General features: G+C 49.5%; 1 protein-coding gene across 1 annotated transcript in view; it reads right to left on the bottom strand.

Moving 5' to 3' along the window:
- Positions 1 to 8,070: 8,070 nt before the first annotated feature.
- The window catches only part of TWIST2 (twist family bHLH transcription factor 2), a 37,156-nt gene continuing 21,905 nt past the window's right edge, over positions 8,071 to 23,321 (bottom strand). Inside the window, exon 2 of the mRNA XM_032753284.2 lies at positions 8,071 to 8,543. The gene's annotated coding sequence lies outside the window, so the exon portion shown is untranslated. The remainder of the gene's footprint in view (positions 8,544 to 23,321) is intronic.

Below are 23,321 nucleotides of genomic sequence, written 5' to 3' on the forward strand. Positions count from 1 at the left end.
CTGACATCCCGAGTCACCAAGTGGGTGCAGAATCTCCCCCAGAATGCAAGTCAGCTAAGCCCTGGGCTGGAAATACCTTTTGTATCCACAGCACTGACACACTGGTTCAAACCAGGGGCATGAACTTTACAAATGTCTTTTGACAGAACACATGACTATCTGAAGACACAGCCTTCTCAGTGGCAGCGGCGGCAGCGGCAGCAGCAGCAGCGGCAACAGCAGCAGCAGCGAACGAAAATATGGACAGAAGGGCTGCCGGTGTAGGGCACTCTGCCTGACGCAGGCACCTGCCTCAGCCAGCTCACAGTTCATTTGGGGAGACAAGCAGCAGAACAAATCACTACCACAAAAATGTAATAATAAAAGTACAATAAAAGTACGTTCAGGTCTGCAACAATCTTGCTATGAAATATAAATATAGGTGATGACTACAAATGTATTATTATAATACAGAGATTAAAAGGTCCATAATAAACATACAGGGAAGGTGACAGTTACGTTTCTGAGGGTTTGGAGAGCTCGTCACTGAATTCAGGATTGCAGCCAGGTCTTCAAGCAGGTCAGTCCCAGCTGAGAGGGGTGGAAGGGCCTGTGGGCACAGGCAGAGATGCGAGGCACAGCCAGGAGGGTGGGGAGACGGATCTGGGGGTAAAGAAAGCATTGACTCTGGGGAGGGGACAGGAATTGGCAGGACTCCCCAAGGCGACAAGGAGGCCAGGAAAGGTTTGGGGGGTCACAGACACCATCAGATCTCCCTGTCAGAGGTAGCTCTGGCTGGCAGGGGATAGGCCCTGAGGTGGGGCCTGGGCAGGGCGGCTCCCCCAGTGGCCCAGAGGGAGGCCAAGACCACACGGAGACAGCAGCTGTGCAGGCGGCAAGGGGCCACCCACCAGACACGGTGACCCGCTGAGTGTGGGGGTGGCGAAGGGTGGCTCAGGGGCCCTGCTTGGGTGGCTGGGTGCATCCTGACCCAGAAGCTAGACTCAGATCTGGAGAGGAGGAGTCATCTCGGGGGCAACAAGACCTGTGTCAGCCACGTGGAGCTGCTGGAGTCCTCAGGACACCCTGAAGGGCAAGTTCACTCAGCAAAGGGACATGCTGGGAAACCCAGAAGAGGGTGGGGGCTTCACAGGCAGATTCTCCAGACTGAGGCCAACTTTATTCTCCCCTTGGAGAGAGGAGGAATCGGCACAGAGGTTGAGATGCTTGCTTTGCTAGGATTTGAACCCAGGCCTCTGGATTCCAAAGATGGGCTCAGATTCCTGATCTACACCTCTGTCCATGGCAGAACTGGAGGAGGCAGATATTTAGGGGCAAGCGGAGGGGGAGGCTGGGAAGGAGGCGTCTGATAGGAGAGGCAAGGCCAGGGAGAACTGACACCAGGGGGTGTCAAGGGAGGGCTGGTGAGCACCACCCCCTGCCAGCAGGAGGACCGGGCGTTGGAAAGGTCACCAGGGTCCAGGACTTCAGAAGAGCAGGCTCAGCTGGGTGCAGGCTGCTGCGGAGGCCAGAGGGTCGGCGCTCCTTGGGAATGGTCTTCCACACATTTGATGGGACAGCGAAAGTGCCAGAAGCTGCGAACAATGGCGGCCGGCGCCCGGCGCTTCCTGAGTGCCGGGCCCCACACTGCATGTCTGGGATTCGGCTGAAGGCTCTCAACCGTCCACGCAATCGATGCTCCCGTGTTCCATGTTCCGAGCCTGAGCACACGGAGGCTTTGAGAGGCAGGAAGCCACTCTGCTCAGAGAGCGGAGGAACAAAGCCCTGGGAATTAAGCCCAGGTGTCCAGGCTCCGGGGCCTGTTTTCAGAGTGGCGAGGCACAGGCTGTATTTCTGGGGAGTGCGAAGCCTGGGAAGTGTGGCAGAATGATTCTGGGACTGTCTCCCTTGAACAATTTTTAACTGGGGGATATAAAACTGATCTGAATAATTAAACAACGCAGACCATAAGCCATATCTGTAACTAAGGACAGCTTTTAGTCCTTCACATTAATCTTGAAAAAATAGGCCGTTTTCAAAATGCGAAACTGTGTACAGGAGTAACTCTACTTAAATCTGTTTTATTGGGCAGTCTTTTTTTCAAATGCCTCTGATACAATAAGCTATTTTTGAAATTTTTTGCATCTAGTCACCTACATTCAGAAGCATGCAAAAACCTAAGCCATGGGAAGAATCCTCCGATAATTCAATGCCGGGTCCCACAAATCCCTGGGAACTCAGATTTCAGCTGAAGATGTGGTGGAGGTGCTTTTCGGCCTGCAGAGTTGGAGTTTCTGGCGGAGCACTCGGGGGCGTGGTTAACCAGGCCTTTCTGCAACAGGGACCGGCCTTTTGCTTCCCAAGCGCTGGACTGAGTTACTTTTAGCCCATTTCAGATTCTCGAACTTCTGCACCACATGAATAAGACTGATCTCTGTTGAGAAACACATCATATTAAGAAATCAACTAGCACACACTAAGTGTTGAAGACTTTGCCTCAGTTAAGGTAAAATCAGCTAGCTAGTAGAGGCCTGTAGTGGTGACTGAAAAAAACATATTAGAAGGCCGGGTGCAGCAGCTCACACCTGTAATCCTAGCACTTTGGGAGGCTGAGGCAGGCAGATTCCCTGATTTCGGGAATTCAAGACCAGCCTGGGCAACATGGTGAAACCCCGTCCCTACTAAAATACAAAAAATTAGCCAGGCGTGGTGGCAGTCGCCTGTAGTCCTAGCTACTTGGGGGGCTGAGGCAGGAGAATTGCTTGAATCTGGGAGGCAGAGGTTGCAGTGAGCCAAGATCTGCCACTGCACTCCAGCCTGGGCGACAGAGCAAGATTCCATCTCAAAAACAAAAACAAAAATAAAACAAAACAAAACAAAAAAACCATATTAGAGGGAAAAAGTAAATTCCAGGGGCTGGACAGGATGAGTGAACAGCCCAGGCTGGACAGGCGACTGGGGAAGGTCCTGACTGGTGACCGGCGGAGCATCTGTGTGTCTTCTCACGTGTAACATGTAGCACAGCGCACATGCACCCAGGCCATGGCCCCCTCCTCGTGCCGCCTCTGCATTTCCACCTGGACCTCTGTTTCTCTCTGTCCTGAGGCTTGCAGGCCCTCAGGTGTCTGCGTTCCGCCGTAAGGTGAGCCGGAGTCTCACCCGCTGAGTCCTGGGGAAGGACTCACCCTTCCGGTGGTTGCCTGGCTCAGCCCATGTAGAGTCAGGGTCCCGAGGGCAGGTGGGAGTGGCTGCTGCAGGCGGGTTCCAGTCCACACACCCGCACCTAACAGAGAACACAGAACCCGCATGGCTCAGCAGCAGGCACAAGCTGAAGAGGAAGGGGTAAGTGGTCAGCGGCTCCATGAATGAACTCCAAGGCTAAATTTCAGTGGTTCCGCCTTGGGTCCCATCTTGGGCAGGTGCACAAATACAGCTTGTCCTACATAGCCCAATCCTCCCACACTCAGTGGCTGCTTATTCACACAGAAAGACATCCCCGCGGACTCCACAAACCCAGCGCTTGGGTCTCTAGGGGCAAACAGAGGAAGGCAGCGAGGCAGCAGAGACTCGGAGAACAGCGAGGTTTTTGGACTCAAGCCTGGAAAATGTGCACGCCTCTGTCTTCCCAGCTTCCAGCTCCCAGAGTGAGGGTGCTGTCAGCCAGCCAAGGATGACCCCTGACCCTCAAACCTCCACGCTTTCTTGTCTCGAGGTCCCCACCTGCCTTTCAGAACCTCGGCCTCCTCTTGGGGGAAGCCGTCCCCCTGTTCGCATGCCTCCTAGATCTGCCAGGGGAAGGACGTTTGCCAGACTGTCCTCTCACCCTCCAGCTCCCCCTACACTGGAACACAGACAGCTGGGAGCCCACAGGCCTCAGGACAGCAAACAGACACACCAGTCCAGGCCGAAATGCAGACCAGCACAAGGAAGAGGCCACGCCGGGCAAGCCCCAGGTTCCTTTTGAGGAGACACACAGGTGCTCAGCCAGTCATCAGCCGTGACCAGTGATAATCTCCACCAGGGCAGTGAGGACGCTGGGCCCGGAGGCCGTTGACAAGCACAGCTCTGCTGTCCACTGAGAGAGATTTACCAGGAGTCCGAATGCTCCCGATAGGGTCAAGGTGGCCTTGCTGATCTAAGAGCACCTGGAGCTGAGGACGGCTCTGGAAAACGTGTTCTAGATCTCCTGCATCAGACTCTAACAAAAGGCTGCAATTCCTGACACTTCATTTTTGAGATCAGACTGCGAATGTCATGATCCACAAATCTAATCGACGTCCTCCGTCTAAAAGTGGTGAGTGAACTGCAGCACTGAGAGCCAGGCCGCGCCGAACCTCGGGGGATCCGAGAACGGGAGTGAAAGTGCACGGATTCTTATCAGCCCACAAATAGCTGGCAAGGTCCCAGGGTGCAGGTGAGCCTACACCGTGGCATCTGAGAACTTTAAGGAGTCAAGTGTCTCAGTGCTGTTTGTGCTGACGGTGGGCAGAACAATTTCAATCTGGGAAGGGCAGACCCTGGGAGAACAGATCCCTCAACACCTTCTCAGGCTGTCTTTGATGCGAGGGCTTAGAGACTAATCCCCCTGCCTCAGAAGACCCGCAGCCTCAAGGATCAAGTAAAGAGATACAGAAATATAGTCATGATTACTCAATTTTTAAAAATTCGACAGTCCTGCAATAAAACCCCATGTTTATAAACTGTAGCATGCTCCAACGAGTCTTATGGCATTTGATTTTATTTTCAATGTGTTTTTGAATATTCTGTATTTTCCTAAACAGTGAATTTTTTTCCAGAACTAGAAAATGACATGAATGAGAGTTGGCCACACATGCACACACATTTCTGGTCTTACTTCTGGAACAAAAACCCTAAGTGAGGAAGGATCACCTGGATTGTGTGGCTTTAGAATGCGTTCCCTCTCTTTCACAAGCCTTGTGCAATCGCGGGCTCTCACTGGCCATCTCCTAAGCTGAGGACACCTTCACACCAGATGGGGAGGTGCCGGCCTTTCACCCAGCCTCTGGAGGGTGCCTGCCCTGCCCAGGCCAGGGTGTGCTGTCGCTGTGCTGGTCCTGCACAGAGCAGTCGTCAGCGTCTGTGGGATACAGGCTGGAGTGGCCACAAGCATGGCAGGTGGCCTGGCTGACCCCAGCCCAGCAGGCTGTTGGCTGTGTGGCATCCCTGGCACTGTCACCTCCCTGGCCATGTGCAGAGGCCAGTGCAGGCCTTTGCTCCGGCTGCTCCACTGCCCCAGGTGAACCTTGCTCTCCAGGGATGGCTTTAAGAATGTATCCTCCGTGCAGCTGTCCTTGAAAACTAAGCCCTGGGAGCAGGCTCCCCCCGGCCCAGTTGCACTCCCTGGGACCTCTGTGAAGGCACAGGCCAGGCTGGGCAGCCTCCACCCAGGCAGCTCTTCTCTCCAGCAAGCTGGGCTCCCTCGCCGACAGGTGTGTTCTTACACTTACATATCATCCTTGGCAATCCATTTCTCATCTATAAAATGGGCTGGTACTACCTGCCCTGCAAGTGGGAGAACACGTAGCAGGTGCTCACTTAATGTTAAGAAGTCTGTAATTAACCCACTGAGTATCAGAGCATCAGAGCATGACAGCATGAGAGCAGTCATTTACAAATGTGGCCACCAGCCTGTGAGGGGTGGAATCCTACTCCATGTTACGACTGCACTAGGGCTGTAGAGGACTATTCACTGCAGCTTAGATAACTCAGGTAACTATGAAGGAATAAATACAAATACAATTTTCTTTGAGATGAGACAACTCAACAACAAATACCTATCATGCACAGAGTGAGCGCAGAGCTCTGCTCTGGACCCAAGAAACACAGGGATGGGTGGGGGAGAGTTTGGGATCTTGAAGAGCAGGCTGGCAGTGGCTTTAGGGTCTTTGGTATTTATATACCTGGTGTACACATATTTATACACACCCACCATCTACAGTCTATGTATATATGGTACACACGTGTATATATATGTGTGTATATATAAATATATGTACCATATATACGTGCAGATACACATATACACACACTGCTTCTCTAAGAAGGGCCACCCTTGTCCCAAGTTTGCCCGAGTCATGATTTACTGAATTCATGGTTTGAGGGTGGAGATTTTACACTCACATTGTTCCTAATCAGTCCACGATTCAGAAGTCAGTGTAATTCGGGGAACTGAATGACAGTCCAGTCAAACCTGGCTCTTCTTTTGGGCTGGACTTCTCAGATTGCCTCCAGGAGTCCTCTGCGGGATCCAGGGCTCCAGGGCGCCAGGGATGACCCCTTCCTGCCCTATGATGCCTGCTGCCACCCTGGGAATGTGTGGCTAGGGCAGGCCCAAGGATGACACTGGAATTTTTTTAAGAGAACATTTGCAACCACTTGCATGTCAAAGAACATCTCCGGTCTCCTCCTCTCTGCTAGAATCAGCCTGGACAGTCATTTGTGGGAATCTCATATGCACGTGTGACATGCATAGCTGAGTATTTTTCCAAATATTCACATTTACTTCTTCATGAGTTGCAACAATGTTCCTGAGTTTGAAAGCCAGAAATGACTAATTTTGGTTGAAATATGGCAGAGCTAAGATCTAGGGATCCTGAACAGGACTTCGCCGTTATTATGCAAGCTGCATAGCGAACTGAAGTCTCCAAATGTTTGCTACAATATTTCTGACTAAATCAGGGGCTACGACTCCTTACACTCCTTACGTGGGAATCATCCTTTCCTTAAATGGCCATTTTTAATGCATGTAATTACCATTTAAACTTCATCTCAACATCCTAGAGTAATTTATTTTGCTAATACAGACCCCATGAATATACAGAGCGGTGTCAAAGTCGATGTTTATAAGGGAATCCAGCCATCTACTTTCAATCCTTGGTCCAGAAATCCACCTCCCTCCCAGGTTGTCTTTAATCAAGCTTTGTCAATAAATAGATGTGATGCAGATGTTCTGTGCAGTTTTAAAGAATTCAGGTTGAATCTGCTTTCAAACAAAGCACGGCCCTGCAATCAAACAAGAAGGATGAAAGTGAGCAGAGGGAAGAACACTTCAACAAAACCTGAAATGGAGACAGGACTCTGAAAACAGGGCAGTAGACCTTGAGCCAAAGATAAGAATTCAAATAATGCTTAGGCAAAGTGCAAAATGGTTACGTCTCTCAACATCCTAACCTTTGAGTTACTTTAAAGAAATCTGGCATATAGAGCCACATTTAGTAAATAACAAATGAAGCTATGGTTACACCTTGGGAACATTTTGTGATTTGTAAAAAAACTTGAGTGAAAAGTGCCTTTCGGAACTGAGCTCCCTCACATGAATTTTAAATGGCCTACCCATTTCACATGCAAAGTCCACCTGCATAGGGCTTTCAGGACAACACGAGAGGCGACCGTGGGTTATGAGTTGGTTTTCCTGCTCATGTCAGTGCTGTGTCAGGCAGAACAAGTTAGGCTTCACGCTGCAACAAAGAAGCCCTTGAATCTCAGGAGGTTCATGCAGCAGTCATTTGCTTCTTACTCATTCAGGTTGGCAGGGACTCTGCTCCACGCAGTCACGAAGGGAATCAGGCTGGTAAAGCCTCCACGGCCTTGAGAACCTGCGGCCCCTTCAGGCACTTGGGGCAGCAAAAGAGACCTGGCGTCCTGCACACAGCTTCTTCCGTACTTTAGCCTGGAAGCTGTGCCAAGGCTTCCTCCCAAAGCTCATTGGCTGGAACTAGTCCTGTGGCCCTGCCTAGCCACAGGGGCTCTGAGGAGTGTGAAGGGAGAGAGTCAACTTTCCAGGGGACCACCGAGTCTGCCTCCAGTGCCAAAGCAAAGGTCTAAAACAAACAAAAAAGTAATTTGTAGATGGCATTTGAGAAACTGATAATTTAATTGCATTAATTTCAGCCAAATGCCAGGATTTGATTCCTAAAAATGGCCAGGGCACCACAATCTGGCCGGAGGAGCGTAAGTCTCATGGGGAAAGAGACGGAGAGAGCGAGATACTGAATGAGCCCGTGAAAAAGCTTAACTGACCAACATCAACAGAGACGGAGGATTACATTGATGATGAGGGAGCCGTACTCATTCAGTTACCGTCACGTTTTATTGAGATGATGTGGTGGGGTGGAACAGAGGAAACGAGGGTTATTACCGGGCCCCCCTCTGTGTCCTCTTCCTCCTCTAAGGGGTGGGACACCGAGATGGTGTTGGTGGTGTCACTGGTGTGCAGGCTCCACTGGGCATGAGTGCCCTTAGGAGCTCAAATGATGGAGTCAGCACCAGAGTCTCTGCTTCACGGTCCAAGACCTTGGTGAAGGTTCATTTTCTGAACTTGAAAAAACAACTCCAAGATGCATGAGTGGATTCGCCTTTCCCTGAAGTCCTCTTGTGGCATCTCTGTCCTGGGTTGTTACAAATGATTCAAGCATGTTCTTAGCCATTGCTAATGTGCTCACTCCTGCCAACATTTCAAGGGCTGTCTTGACCAAGTGCTGCCCCCTCTTCCTCTTCGCTCTCTTTGGTAGCAGAAGGTCTGGCAGCATCATTGAGAATCTCCTCTGGTGGGAAGAGTCTCTTGTTACTGGAAATCTGTGGTGAGAACAGAGCCCCCACTGCCCAAAGACATGGCCCTTCCAACGTTGCATCCCCACCTGCCCTCCGTCTCCACCCTTCACTCCACTCAACTGGTAGGTGGCTCCCAGAATCACTCACCAAGATAAGGCCTGGAGCCTCAAACCTCCCATGTCCCCGGGGCTCCAGACAATAGCCCAGAAGTGTACTTCCTTAGATTTGGGGTGAGGTGAGCTTGCGTTGGGGGAGGGAATACCACGTACACATATGCTCATTTTTAAGGCACTAGCAACCCTTACGGCATCTTCTGAGAGGAAATTTGAATTCTCCCTCATACTGTGTATGAGGGACCAGAGAAGTTTCATAAATGAAACTTTTATCAAAACAAAAGGATGCAGAAAGAAACCACTTCTTCCCCAAATAGTCTACCCTCGGTTGCGGGTATTTGAACTGTTGAGTAGAAAACATAATTAATGCTAAGAAGAGCTCTGCCCTGGGGTTTTTGGTGCTTCAGAAGATAATGACCTTTCCCTGCAGCCTGGGACTCAGAGCCCAGTAGAGGGTCAGGCAGTCATCGTGAGAGCCGTTCTGCTGTTTGTGGAACAAAGTTCACGGTGCATTTTATATCCTAGTGAGAAAATCATCAGTAATGTGATTTTTTTTTTTTTTTTTTTTTTTTGAGAGGGAGTCTCACTCTGTCACCCAGGCTGGAGTGCAATGGCGCAATCTCGACTCACTGCAACATCCGCCTCCCAGGGTCAAGAGATTCTCCTGCCTTGGTCTCCTGAGTAGCTGGGATTACAGGCGTCTGCCACCATGCCCAGCTAATTTTTGTATTTTTAGTAGAGACAGGTTTTCACCATGTTGTCCAGGCCTCAGTACAGCCTCTGGGCCTTCTCTGGGGGTGCAGACTGGAGCTGGTGAGCCCCAGGCCCCAAACATCTCAAAGTGCTAGGATTACAGGTGTGAGCCACCACGCCTGGCCAGTAATGTGATTTTAAAACCAAGATTACAAATATACTTTAAAATGTATAAAACCCACTGGTTCTCTTTAAGATGTGATCCTGATAAGCCTCCCAGTAATACTCCCTTCATCTCCCCAGGGCTAGCCAAAGCATTTATAATGTGGTTTGCAGGACTCTTGGGGCTCCTGATGGTGAATTTGTACCATCACTCTCAATGGCACCTGGAATCTCTCCTGCCCTGCTAACAGGCACCAAACACCCACAAGACACTGGTAAGGTGCAGTGTCTAGGACCAGACATCTTCTGTGTGCCATGGCTGATGCAGTAGACATCAAGGAGAGTAGATAGCCAGCAAGAAACAGCAGACTCATCAATGTACATTTCTGGGCTGATTCTTCCCTTGGTCAAATGTGCACCGTAAAGCCACAAAAGGCCAGTTTTTCATTTTCCACCACTTTGCCTGGACTAAATAAAGCAAGCTGAGTCAGGCAGTATGACGGCTTTGGCCAGGTACTGTGTGGCACTGAGGGAGGACAGAGGGAAGACTGACTACCATCCAGGGGAACCAGGACCTCCACCCTGCAAACAAGGCAGGGCAGGAATCAGGGTTCTGCTCGGAACACCCGGCCATGGGGACCCTGAGAGGGAGGGGGCACCTCATGCTCGCAGTGGTGCAGCCCGCCCACATCTGCACAATCTGGGAGGGCACTGAGGACTGAGAGGCATGAGAAGGTGAAGAAGCTCCTAACAGACCACGGCTGACCCCCACCTGCTCCAGGCTTCTCAGGAGAAATGTGCCTCCACGAGCACGTGGACATTCTCTTCCATGGGGGGAAGCTCCACTGATGCCCTGGCCTCTTCTGCCCCTTACCCACACCACTCAGGGGAGCTGGAGTGACCTGCGGACTGATGGGTTTGGGAAGAGTCAACTGGGTGTGCGCAGCTCAGCCCTGGAATCTTCCTCTGGCAGTAGTGAGCCAGCCCCAGGGAGCAGGCACTTCCTGGCCATGCTTCCGGAAGGCTCCCTGTGCTCCTGACCTGGGGGAGGCCTGCGAGGTACATTTTTGCCAGCACTGGGGGCTGGGTCTGCTGGACCATGGGACAGCAGCAGCTGGACGCTTCATCTGAGCCCTTCTCCATGATAGAGCTATGTTCCATGGGCCTCGCCTCTGCTGCCTGCACCAGCTCCCTGGCAGGTGTGAAGGTGCCGTTCTCACCTCGCCAGCCCAGTCCGGTGGACTGTGGGCGGCAACCACACCCTTAAATGTGCCCGTGAAACAGACCATGCCTAGAATCTTGTTCTGGGGCTTAAACCTGGACATCTATGGCATGGCCAGGCAGGGGAGGGGGAGAAGCCCTACACAGAGAAGAGCCCCAGATTCAGAACACACCTGTGGCATGAGGTCACTAGCATGGGAAGTGGCCCTCCGGCCTCACCTGTACCACTTGCTGTCTGGGGACCTTGGCCTGGTCTTGGCCTCACTGGGACCTCACTTCTCCAGGTGAAGGTGGGGAGCCCTGACTCAGAGTCTTGCAATCCCAGGCCCAGGAGCCTTGGGATCCCTGGGGCAGACTTGGCAGCCCACTGGCACTTCAGCCCAGGCACGATCGGCAGCCAACGACCCCATCTTAAAGAACTGGCTTGTAAGTGCCAGCCCCGTTGTTTCCCAGAAGATGTTCAGCTGGGTGGGCGCTCGCGGTGCCTTCTGTGGAGGGGCTGAACTTTGAGCACAGATTTCCGAAGGGAGGAAGGCTGGAAGAATTCGGATTAACCCTAGGGGAATTTGGATTAACCCTAGGGGAATTCAGATTAACCCCAGGGGAAAGGCCAATCACATTTAATGCAGAGGAGAGGGAAGGACGGAAACCACAGCGCTGCTCACGGCTCTGGCTTCGCCCAGCGACTCTGATCGGCCATCAATTACCGAAGCCTTGCAGATGCAGAAGGAGAGAAAAGCCACAGTTATGTGCATCTTACAGCTGGGAAACCAGCAACAACATAACCCTGTCAGCTTTTCATTCCTGAAAACCTCCTCCCTCTCCGCAAGGCACGGAATCAACATGGTCTTCCCCAGGGTCCTCTCAGGATCCTTGGAGCTGGGAATTCTTCTTACTCAACTCCCTCCGTGTGCTCAGAGCCCCTTCCTGGCCACGCTTCTAGAAAATTCTTCTGCTCAAATGCTAAATGTTTTCCCTGATCTGTCTTCAAAATCCCCATCCTTCTCCTTCTATTGGAATTAAAGGGTAGGGAGTGATAAGGCTGGGCTTGGGCCATCTCTGCCTTGCTCTGCAGCTCTGGCGTCTCCCGTCCCTTCTCCCCTCACTTTCTGTTTTTTCTCTCCTTATTTTTCCTGTTTAATGTCAAGCGAGCCAGCTCAGCTCCTCAGAGACCACCAGCTACAGCGGCAAGCTGAGTGGATTTTAAATCAGCAGAGAATTTTTAAAATGAGCAATGTGGTGAACGGAGCCCATCTGCAGCCCTGTGGGGCCCTGGCTGGCTCCCACGGTGTTCGTGGATCCCGCACGTCTCCACGAGGATAAACAGTCCACGAGGGGCGACTGCCTGGGAGGAGGAACCGTCACCAGACCAATCCTGGTAATAAAACAAGAGTCACATAAACACCACGGCTGTCCTCCAAGGAACTTCGAGCACTACCCAAGTAAATAAAAAAGCAGAAAATGGAGGTTCAGAAACGCAAAGGCCCTGCTCAGGTTTCTAGAAGAATTCACAGAAAAAAGGAACCTAGAGGAGAAGGAATCACAGAAGAAATGTTCATGTCCATCTCACCCCCAAACTGGAAGGAACGATGTCAAGAGCTGCCCTCAAATCAGGAAGGACTCAGATATCTGCACCCTGGACCACACCTCCCTGACCCACATCCATCCCGGGGGCCACTCCTGGACCATGGTCACCTGCCCCAGCTTCCAGCAGAGCAACCCAGAAAGCATCCTTTGACTTTGTTAAAAGAAGCTTTGATCGTGGAGGACTTTTAAAATCGAGATATCACTTCCCAGGACTTCAAGCAGATAGCCTCCCAGGAAGTTCCCTCATCATGGGACAAAAGGAATATGTAAGTTACAAACACATTTGCTGCTTTCAAGAAGGAGTTTTCCCCATGAATTTAAGTGTTTTTACAGATCATTAACTCCTGGTCTGGAAGGCAGGGCACTAAGGCAAGCTAAGCTGGAGTGTGAGTCGGTGCTGCCTCGGAGGCCAATCGGCGTCAAGGTGAAGAGGCTCAAATGATCCTAACATGAGTCAATGTTACCCCAAATTAAATTTACACATGCTTCTCCAGAGCTGTCTGTTTTGTAAGGCAGGGCACCCTGGCACAGCACAGGACACAAGGCGTTTGCATTTCTGTCCAGGCTGCAGTCTAAAAGTGGAAAAAAGTACTGATCTCTTTTCCAGCCACCACCCTACAGAATGGCCTCAGAGGTTTTGGGTCCAGTTAACACAGGTAGGCACTGGATGGGCTGGAAAGAGGCTGAGGACTCCCACGCTCTCGGGAAGCACAGGACAGTGCACTGTGAAGACAGCAGACCCTCAGGCTCAGGGTACCTGGGCTGCTGCTGGGAGAGGAGGGAAAAGAGCCTCCCAGAGAAGAGGAGGCGAGTGGGACTTGGCGTATGAACAGGGACCTGGGAGCCAGAGGCCCAGGGTTAAATCTGACTTGCCAAGTGCCCCTAAACAAGACCACAGAGAGACACAGAGACACAGACAGAGAGAGAGAGAGAGACAGAGTCAGGCAGACAGACAGGGACACAGAGACAGACACACAGAGAGACACAGACAGACAGTGGAAGAGAGACAGATGGAGAGAGAGACAGGAAGAGAAAAACCAGGCAGTCCCTTCGTGGAGTGGCTGTGATGCCCACGGGCTCTCTTGGATGGAAAACCCAGGCACACAGCAGGTGGCACCTTCTCCTCCCTAAAGCCCTTGTCATGTCCAGTGTTTCCCATCTGAAGGCCAAGTGGCTCCTCTGGATAACATTTCCTTATGTAGGGATTTATAGATGCAGCATTCCCACTGGGACTTGGGCTGTGCAGGACTGCAGATGTGAGAGACGCTCAAGAGGGGCCGAGATGGGGATGCAGACAGCTCAGACCCAGGACACCAGCCCAGCCCAGCCAGAACTAATGCTGGCACTAATACTAACGCCAATGCTAATAAATACTAACTAATGCTAATAAATACTAATACTAATACTAATACTAATGCTGACACTAATACTAATAAATTCTAACACTAACACTAACAAATACTAACACCAACACTAATACCAACACTAATACTAACAAATACTAACACCAACATTAATACTAACACTAATAGATACTAATACACTAACACTAATACTAATAAATACTAATACTAACACTAATACTAACAGTAACACTAACTGACACGAATAAACAATAACTAATACTAATAAATACTAACATTAACACTAATACTAACACTGACACTAATGCTAATATTAACACCACTAACACTAATACTAATAAATAGTAACACTAACATTAATACTAATGCTAACACTAATAAATACTAACACTAATACTGACACTAACACTAATACTAATAGATACTGACACTAACACTAACAGTAACACTAATACTAATAAATACTGACACTAACACTAATACTAACAAATACTAACACTAACACTAACAGTAACACTAATACTAATAAATACTAACACTAACACTAATACCAATAAATACTAACACTAACACTAATACTAATACACTAACACTAATACTAATAAATACACTAACACTAACACTAACAGTGACACTAATAAATAGTAACTAATACTAACAAATACTAACACTAACACTAGTACTAACACTGACACTAACGCTAATAAATATTACCAACACTAACACTAATATTAATAAATAGTAACACTAACATTAATACTAATGCTAACACTAATAAATACTAACACTAATGCTGACACTAACACTAATACTAATAAATACTGACACACTAACAGTAACACTAATACTAATAAATACTAATACTAAACTAATACCAATAAATACTAACACTAATACTAATAAATACTAACAGTAACACTAATACTAACAGTAACACCAGTACCAATAAATACTAACACTAACACTAATACCAATAAATACTAACACTAACACTAGTACTAACACTAATAAATAGTAACACTAACACTAATACTAACACTAATACTAATAAATACTAATACTAATACTAACATGAATACAAATAAATACTAACACTAGTATCAAAACTAACACCAACACTAATACTAACACTAACACTCACACTAAATAATGCCCTACAATGTTGGCAGCCCAGTGCCCTGTGGAGGCCTCTCTCTGCCTGCAGGGCAAGCACTCTCCATAGGGAATTCATTCCTCCTGGGTTTTGAACCATGCCCTAGCTGGCAGTCATAGCAGGTCCTCCACATAAACTGTCTCTGCCTCTCCCTCTGTGCAGAATGCTCTCTGCACCTCTGAGTGCTGGTCAGTGCTGCCTCCTCTAGGAAGCCCTCCCTGACCACACCACAATAGGACAGCCAATCATGCCCTTCTGCAGGTCCAGGGAACTTCCCATAGGTACTGCCTGCATGGGGCAAGGTCTGGCAGGGCTGTCCATGTCCACAACTCAACAGCTGGTGCTTGATCCAGGATGGCCAGGGGATCCTGCTAACCACTAACTTGACACTAGATCTCTAGTTTCTGGGTGAGTGATTTGCAGTGCATGCCTTCCTAGCTGGGCATGTCAGAATGGGGGGCGGGTAGTGGGGCAGAGCAAGGAAGGGGCATTTCAGGAAACTCCACGAGTGACCCTAAGGAGTGGTGAGTGTGGCCTAGTGGCCAGGTAGTCCCAGCTGGAGGGAGGTGTGCATTTGCTGGACAGGATGACCACATGACCCAACATGTAGAATGAGATGCTTTGGGAATGAAAGGGGCACTATTAATCATCAAGACTGGAGAACAAGAGGAAGCCAGAACAGTCGTGGGCTGATAGGGAGGGACTGTCACCTTTTCAAGAGGTCATCCCTTCTGATGTTCTACCCCCACCCCCACTCAGCCCAGCAGAGCCCTGATTGTTGGTCTTATCAAGAAGGTACTGACTCGAAGCCTCTCTAAGACACATGGGTCTAGGTAAGGCAAGGTCAGAGCCCCACCAGGAGGGGCTCACAGTCTCAGAGGGGACAGAGCCAGGAAGGCTGTGTGTCCACCCAGGACGGCCAAGACAACCTCAGGCAGCTTGCCTTTTGTGCTCGCTGGATTCTTCTCTGTATAAAGCATACATGCGATGTGATATTATACAATTAGAATTTTTTAAAACGATGGTCTCACTTTTCATCCTTGGGTGTTTGAGCCCTTCTGCACGGTTACGTGCCCTCACTTGGTGTGTGTAATTATTCGAGTTCTTACCGCAGGCGCCAACATTAGCATTTAAAGAAACATTAGAGGAAAGTCAGCTCCTGAAGGTGGAGGGCTGTAAAGAGAGAACACACTGAGTTTCCAGCTGAGAGCACAGACCCCCCACTGCTGGGACAGCCTCCTCTCTTCTCCACTCCATTTGCCCCCATGCTCACAGACGGTTATTAGAGCCCCGTTTCAGAATTAAATCTGTGCGTTGCTATTGTTCTCAGAGAAAGGTTTGTGTTCTGCTTTACCTCCTGGAGGAATAAACTCCAGGTTAAAATGAGGAGCACAACTTCACTGGGGAAAAAGATCAACAGGGGCTGCTACCTGCACCATGCCGGAGCCCTACAGCAAGTGGCGAGAGGTGACCCATGTCCCCACAGCCTGGCCTCTGACAATCACCAGGACCTGGGATGCTGACTGGGTCTGCAGATTCCCATGGCCTTAATAAACTCTGGAGGCCCCGCTGCGCTAGGGTGAGGAGCTGACATCTTCTTTTTCTCATCATGCTCTGGCGTTTATACTCTCTGGTGGCCATTTAACTCTGGATTAGAAAATTGTAAGAAAAAGTAAAGTGTAACAATAACTATAAAAGGCAAGAGTGGGCCTGCCTGCAAGCCAGACCCGGATAAGTGAGCTTTGGGGTGGCTGATGTCCTAGGCCCCCACTGGTGGCACAGGGATCCAGGGGTTAACTATTGAATTGCTGGTGCATGGACAGGGAGGGGTACAGCAGGGGAGAGGGCACCATGAGAGCTGTTTACCAACTAATAGAGAACATCAGCCTTTAACAAGCTCCTGGGCTGTTCTTGGGTAGACTTGCACAAAACCAGTCTCCAGGTAATTCCTTTTTGGAATTATGCTCTGCATAATCCACCCTCTTCATGGCCATCGTCTCCTTTACCCTGTACCTGAATAGGACAAGCATCAGGGTTGTCCTGAGCTCTCCACAGTTCCATTTCATTGCATTTTCTGCCTGGTCCCCAGTGCACCCAGTAATTTGAATATTAAAGTTCTGGATTACAGTCCCTGGCAGCGCAAAACCTCTCTCCTCACTTTTCTTTTTCATAAGTTTCTTGGACGTGTTTGCTCTCTTAGTCTTCCAGGTGCACCTGAGAATAATTTTATTGAATTAAACATTTCATTAAATATATAAATTAAATTGTAAAAGAAATGATATGTTCACAGTAATATGTATTTCCAAACAGAGTCCTAATAAATAGAACTCCTCATTCAAAAAATATTCTATTGGACTCTCTAGCTAAGATATTTTTCTTCATAAAAGTCCTCCATATTTCTCACCAAACGTATATAAGGTATCTCATAAGCATAAATATTTTTGTTTGTGTGAATGACATCTTTTTGTTTCATTATGTGATTGAGTTGCTTATCGCTAGTGTGTGTGAGAGTGCTTGTGAAAAATTATCTTCACTTAGCAATTGCCTTCAGTCTAAATTGTTTCATTTCTTCTAAAGATTTTCAAATGATCTCTTTTTTTGATATGGGGTAGACAGCAAGGTTCTTAGTAGACAATGGTATCGTCTACAAATGTTAATATTTTTATCTTCTGCCTGCCAACAGCCCTATGTCTATCTCTTTTTTGTGATCCATATAGAATCATTTTTTAAAGTTTGAGACAAATGTTACAAAACAGTATACTGGCGAGAGACCTGCTGACTTTTATACAAAAGACTTGAGTGCTACATAGGCTTTTTGTTGTTGTTGTTTTGGGATGGAGTCTTGCTCTGTCTCCCAGGCTGGAGTGCAGTGGCATGATCTCAGCTCACTGCAACCTCCACCTCCTGGGCTCAAGCAATTCTCCTGCGTCAGCCTCCTGAGTAGCTGGGACCACAGGTGAGCGCCACCACGCCCAGCTAATCTTTTGTATTTTTAGTAGAGACAGGGTCTCAGCATGTTGGCCAGGCTAGTCTCGAACTCCTGACCTCAGGTGATCTGCTGAAGGTACGGAAGAATCTCTTTATGATAGCTTATTGAGATTTTAAACATCAGACAGGGAGGTTTTAATAACAGAAATATGTTAAATTTTTCTCAGATGCATTTTAGTATCTCTTGAGGAGATTCCCTTTATTTCCCTTTTTTGACTATAGATGTGCCTCATTGCATAAATGAATCCAAGAATCTGAGCAATCAATGCTTTTGACACATATTGCCAAAGTGTGTCAGAAACCTGGCAAAGGCATCTGAATGCCCTGATATCCCACAAATAAACCCACCTTCTTCACAGCGCCCTATTCTTTTGGCATATCGCTGAGTGTACTTTTCTTATATTTTACCTAGAATTTAATCTAAGCTCCTACTGAGAGAGAGTTTCTCCTATCCCTGACAGGTTTTGGTAGATACCATGACAGATGCTCTGAGAGGCTTTCTCATCTTTATTTTTTCTAATCTAGCTGCTGCCATGTTGGGGACTGTCCCCAAAGGCAGGACTTTGTCTCTGCCATCACTGCACCCTTGGCCTGACACAGCAGTGGGCTTAATAACTGAGTGGGCAGTCCTAGAAAGCAGAAGGCGTTTACCCAGACAGGGAGCACTTGGAGCCTGCAGTCCGTTGTGGGGCCAGTTCAGGAGACACTTTGTAGTCATTTTTTCCCCCTAAGTTTTATGCTTCCTAATTTCAAACTCCTTAGGAGTAAGGACAGTTCTGAGCTGCTGAGAGTCCCTTAGTGCCCGCTGCAGAGGCCACCTGGGTGCCTGACTTGATTTCACTCTAGTAAGGTTCAGCCGTTCCCGAACTTCCCAAGTGGCCGTGTGGCCATCCGCCCTCCAACCACACCCATCCAATGGGGCAGTGACCGATGCACTGGGAGGATTTCTGACAAGCACAGCTCACTGGACAGATTTCCTTTCTACCAGGGTCCCCCACGTCCACAGCTAGTGGGATGAGGATGTGAACCCTGGCCAGGGCCGTGGGGTCCCCCACCCTCCCTGCACCCTGGCGCCTGCTCCAGCCCTGCTGGATAGCGGAGCCCCACAAGCCACAGGCTCCCTCACCCGATTTATTTTTTCTCCATTGCATCAGAATTTTCTGAAGTAAACTTTCACTCGGGACAAAGCTGTGCTATTCCAGGGGTCTTTGCCAAGGATCTGTGAGGTAACCTTTCCATCTATTTATTTGTTTTTTTGGAACTTGGGGACAGGGGAGAATGCGAAGGGACTCATGACCCCCAGAAACTCGGCCGAGTGACTGACATCATGGGAATTTGTCTGGCCTGATTTATGGCATTCCCGTGACCCCGGTCAGGGAGCTGAAGTTCACGGCACTTTCTTGGCTCCCATCTGTTCGTAAACGTCCAGCCCCCTGGCAGCCAACCTCTGTTACAAGGTGATGTGCAACCCTGCATAGCTTCCCAACAAAGCAAACCAATGCCAGTAACGTGAAAAACAAAGCCATAGAGGATATACCCTTTACTGGGATGCTTGGCCAGCATCACATGGACTTCTAAATTTCCCCGTCTTTGATCTTTTGGCTGAATCCATTTTCCGCCAGAGAGGAAGCTGCTGGATGCTCAGTGACAAGTCTGACCCAGCGGGTGGCGCTGTTGGAGGAGTCGCAGAAGAGGCCGTCTTCTTCTTGGAGAAGACCCACAGCTGCACCTTCTGTCTCATCTGTGGTCAGGGCTCCTTAAAGGGCTGAGTGTCCACCATATCTCACCCCAGAGAAAAGAAAAGAGCTGGGTCCACCATGGCCTCAGGCAGTGATGGACTCCAGATGTCCAATCTCTTCAGCCAGGGCTTGCCCAGTTGGGTCAAACCATTTAAGAGATGGGAAAGCCCATGAATGAATGTATTTCGTATTTTCTGCATTGTGTCCTGAGTCTTCTGGTAGCAAGAGAAAAATAAATCCTTCCAGCTGTGGCTGCTCTGCTGTCCTTCCAAACCCTCCAGCCAGCTTCCTCCTTGGTCAACTTCATTGTTTTTGTTCTTTTGTGCACTCTATATGAAGTCATCAACAGAGCCTGGAAGAAGACACATGTTCTACAAGGAAGGGGCCGGTGTGGCAGAGAGGGAGGCACCAAAACATAGAACCTCACCCCTGAGAACTCACTTGCACCTGAAGGGCAAATCAGGTACCCTGGGGAGCCCAGGCACCTCTCCTACCTGAATCACAGGTGTGCACCCAGGTGCTGTGGGGAGCCCGGGCCCCTCTCCTACCTGAATCACAGGTGCACACCCAGGTGCTGTGGGGAGCCCAGGGCAGGCAGCTCTTCTACCTGAATCCTGGGTAAGCATCCAAGGCAGGGAGCCTCTGTAGATTCTCCAAGAAACAAGCAAAGTACCAAGATTGGCATCTTTAGAGAAACTCCTCCAGGCCTTTTCAATGTGCTATGTCTGGTGAATGAATATATGTACTATGTGGTATTAAAGATTTTTAGTGGCCAGGAGGTGGGGCTGGTGCAGACTGGCATTCACCAGGGAGAGAGTCGTCCAACGAGGATACACATCATTTCGAAAGCTCGCTTTTTTATTGTAGACGTCCTGGGATAACACAACGTCTCCTGGGCCTGCATCCTTAACATTTTTCTTTCTGTTCTTTTGCAAAAGAAGAGCCTTAAGTAACTAAATTGGACATTTTAAGACCCAATAACATGGAACTAAAGAGAAATACTGCACGTGAAATTAAGATACCCACAGCAGGAAAGTTAAGTTTTCAAACAAATTAGATTTTCATGTCCTGGATGCTGTAAAGCATGAGGATTGAATAAAAGCATCTGGGCAGCCATGTTTCCAAGTTGTGTTTCCCTTGAACAGTGGTGGCTGCACTTCCCTGAGTCACCAGCCCTGGTCCCCAAATTCTCAGGAGGGTGTGGTCCTCTTTGCACATGGGATCCCATCCCTCATCATTGAAAAAGATAATCCCCATCCCCTTCATCAGCATCCTGCCTGGGATGCAGCTCACGCCCCTTGTCTTCCAAACAGGCTGCTAACTCCTCTAACACATGAACCCCGTCTCAGAGAGGTACAGAGCCGCAAGTGAGTTTTTTCCTTGATGGAACATGGATCAGCAAGTTTAGAGCAGGCCACCAACCCAGTTTCAAGCTGATGCACAATGACGTTCCCATTACCAGTCTGGATTTGGAGGCAGAGACAGGAAAGGAGAAGAATCACAGGCCTCCAGCTTCTCCTGAATGAGACATGAACAGAGGCTTTTTATTATTTGGTTTCTGATATCGAGATGTTCTGGAACGTACCCTCAGGCCCACTCATCAAGCCTTTCCAAGACCAGCATGACTCTCAGCCCAGCTTTGCTTCTGTCCTCCCCTAGCACCAGGCATTGGGTGCAGGGAGGGGCGCTCGGACCCACCTGCCTGTTGTGTATTCCTTGTGCACGGTGTGCACCTTCCTGAGAACATCTCACTCAGCAGGACCCGGTAGCTCTTGTGCGTGCTCATGCGTGCACATCTCTGCCGCTCCCTTCTACTACGAAGCCATCCCCCTGCCCACTCCCAACCCCCAGAGCATACCCCAGGCTCTGCACACCTAATCCTCAACCTGGGCAGGACCCTTCACTCCATTCATTCTCTGCTCAAGCATCATTTCTTCAGATGTCCTTCCCCATCCTCTTGCTTCCTTCTCAGCACCCGTGGTCAGCAAGCCCACATCTGCTGTCTGGTGTGCTTCCTGCCTGCCCTCCCCTCCCCTCCCCTCCCATGGCAAGCTTCATGGTGACAGGAACTGTCTTGACTTCTTCCCCGCCATATCCTGGTCTCTAACGTGGAGCCCAGCACGTGGGAGGCTCTCAACAAGTATTTGTTGATTGAATGACAGATCCACCAAAGTGCCACCCCTTGGTCTGGCCTCCCTGCTGTGTCCAGGAGAAGGCATCCTTGTTTTCTTTGTTTGCTAACCATTGTTGTACAACAGCCACATGCGGTGTTATGAATGGCTGTCAGTAGATTTGTCTCCTTGGCTGGACGTGGATGGTGAGTCCTCCACAGGAGAGACAGATTCTAGTCATTCTTATGTCTCCAGCACCCAGCAGAAGGACTGCAAACAGCCAGGGCTCAGTAAATGTGAGGGCAACACGAAGGACCCTGCAGCTGCCCCACATGATACCAGCTCCGCGAAACCATCTGCGGAGCGTGTGCCTCTAGGCTGTATGCCCATGACCTCCGGACTTTCCATCTGCAGAATGGGAACAACACTGGTCACCTGTCCAGTAAATCATCCTGGTGCCAGAGGTTTAGTGGCACCTGTGCCTGCTCCCTGGCTAGGCCTGTGCCTTACTTCCCCCCATGGGTAGATGCTACCTATTTAATAACTCGCAGCTTCAAAAATGTCTGAAAGCTTTTGTCTGAATGACCTTGAAGACTCACATTTGTATCAAATTCATGGACGATTAACCCCAATTCTTGGAAAAGAAAGAGCATCGCCCTTCCCTGAACAGGGTTGGCCAAAATGTTACTAGATCTAAATGCAGATAAACAAAAAGACACTCAACAGGACCCAAATTTTACAAGGGCTTGGATACAATCTTCTTGAGCATCTGTAAGCATCACTTCCAAGTAGAATGTGCTGGAAGCCCTGACGTGCACAGGGTGGTGCACCTGAGACCACTCCTCTGGCCTCACAATCCCCCTACATTGGCCTGGCCCTCGTCCTGGCCTACAGCCCAGTCCAGTGTCCAGCCCAAATCTCACCCTGGAACACCACCCCCTTGGGTAAAGGGTTAAATGAGCAACAAGTCTGAGGGCATCAAGTGGCCCAGGACCCTTGGCCAGGGACTGCTGGGGGGTAGAGAGCAGGGGGGCAGGCAGGACCCACCGTGGGACCCCTCTGGCCCAGGAGTCACCTGCCTTCCAGTTAATGTGGCAGAGACATCCCCGGAAATAATTTAATCATGGTAAAATACACATGACATAAAATTTACCGTCTTAACGTTTTGAAGTGCAGAGTTCTGTGGCATTAAGGACATTCACGCTGCTGTGCGACCTTAACCACCATCATCTCCAGAACTCTTTTTCTCCTCTCAGACTGAGACTCTGTCCCCACTAAACACACACTGCCCACTCCTCCCCTTGGCCCCTGGCACCCACCGTTCTGCCTTCTGTCTCTATGAATCTGACTGCACGAGGTTCCCCGTGTAAGTGGAGACATACAGTGTTTGTCTGTGACCAGCTTATTTCACTCAGCACCGTGTCCTCAGGGTTCGTCCATGCTATGGTCACTGTCGGGGCAGCCTTCCTTTTTAAAGGCAGAATGACGTTCCATCGTGTGGGCGTGTGTGTGCATGTGTGTGGGGCGGGGGTGATGGTGTGTGTGGGGGGTGTGCTTGTGTGTGTGGTGTGTGGTGTGTGGTGGGTGTGATGTGTGTGGGGGGTGTGGTGTGTGTGTGGTGTGTGTCGGAGTGGGGTGTG

Source organism: Hylobates moloch, unplaced genomic scaffold (assembly GCF_009828535.3).
Source record: "Hylobates moloch isolate HMO894 unplaced genomic scaffold, HMol_V3 SCAFFOLD_1, whole genome shotgun sequence".
In the NCBI taxonomy this organism is placed as follows: Eukaryota; Metazoa; Chordata; class Mammalia; order Primates; family Hylobatidae; genus Hylobates; species Hylobates moloch.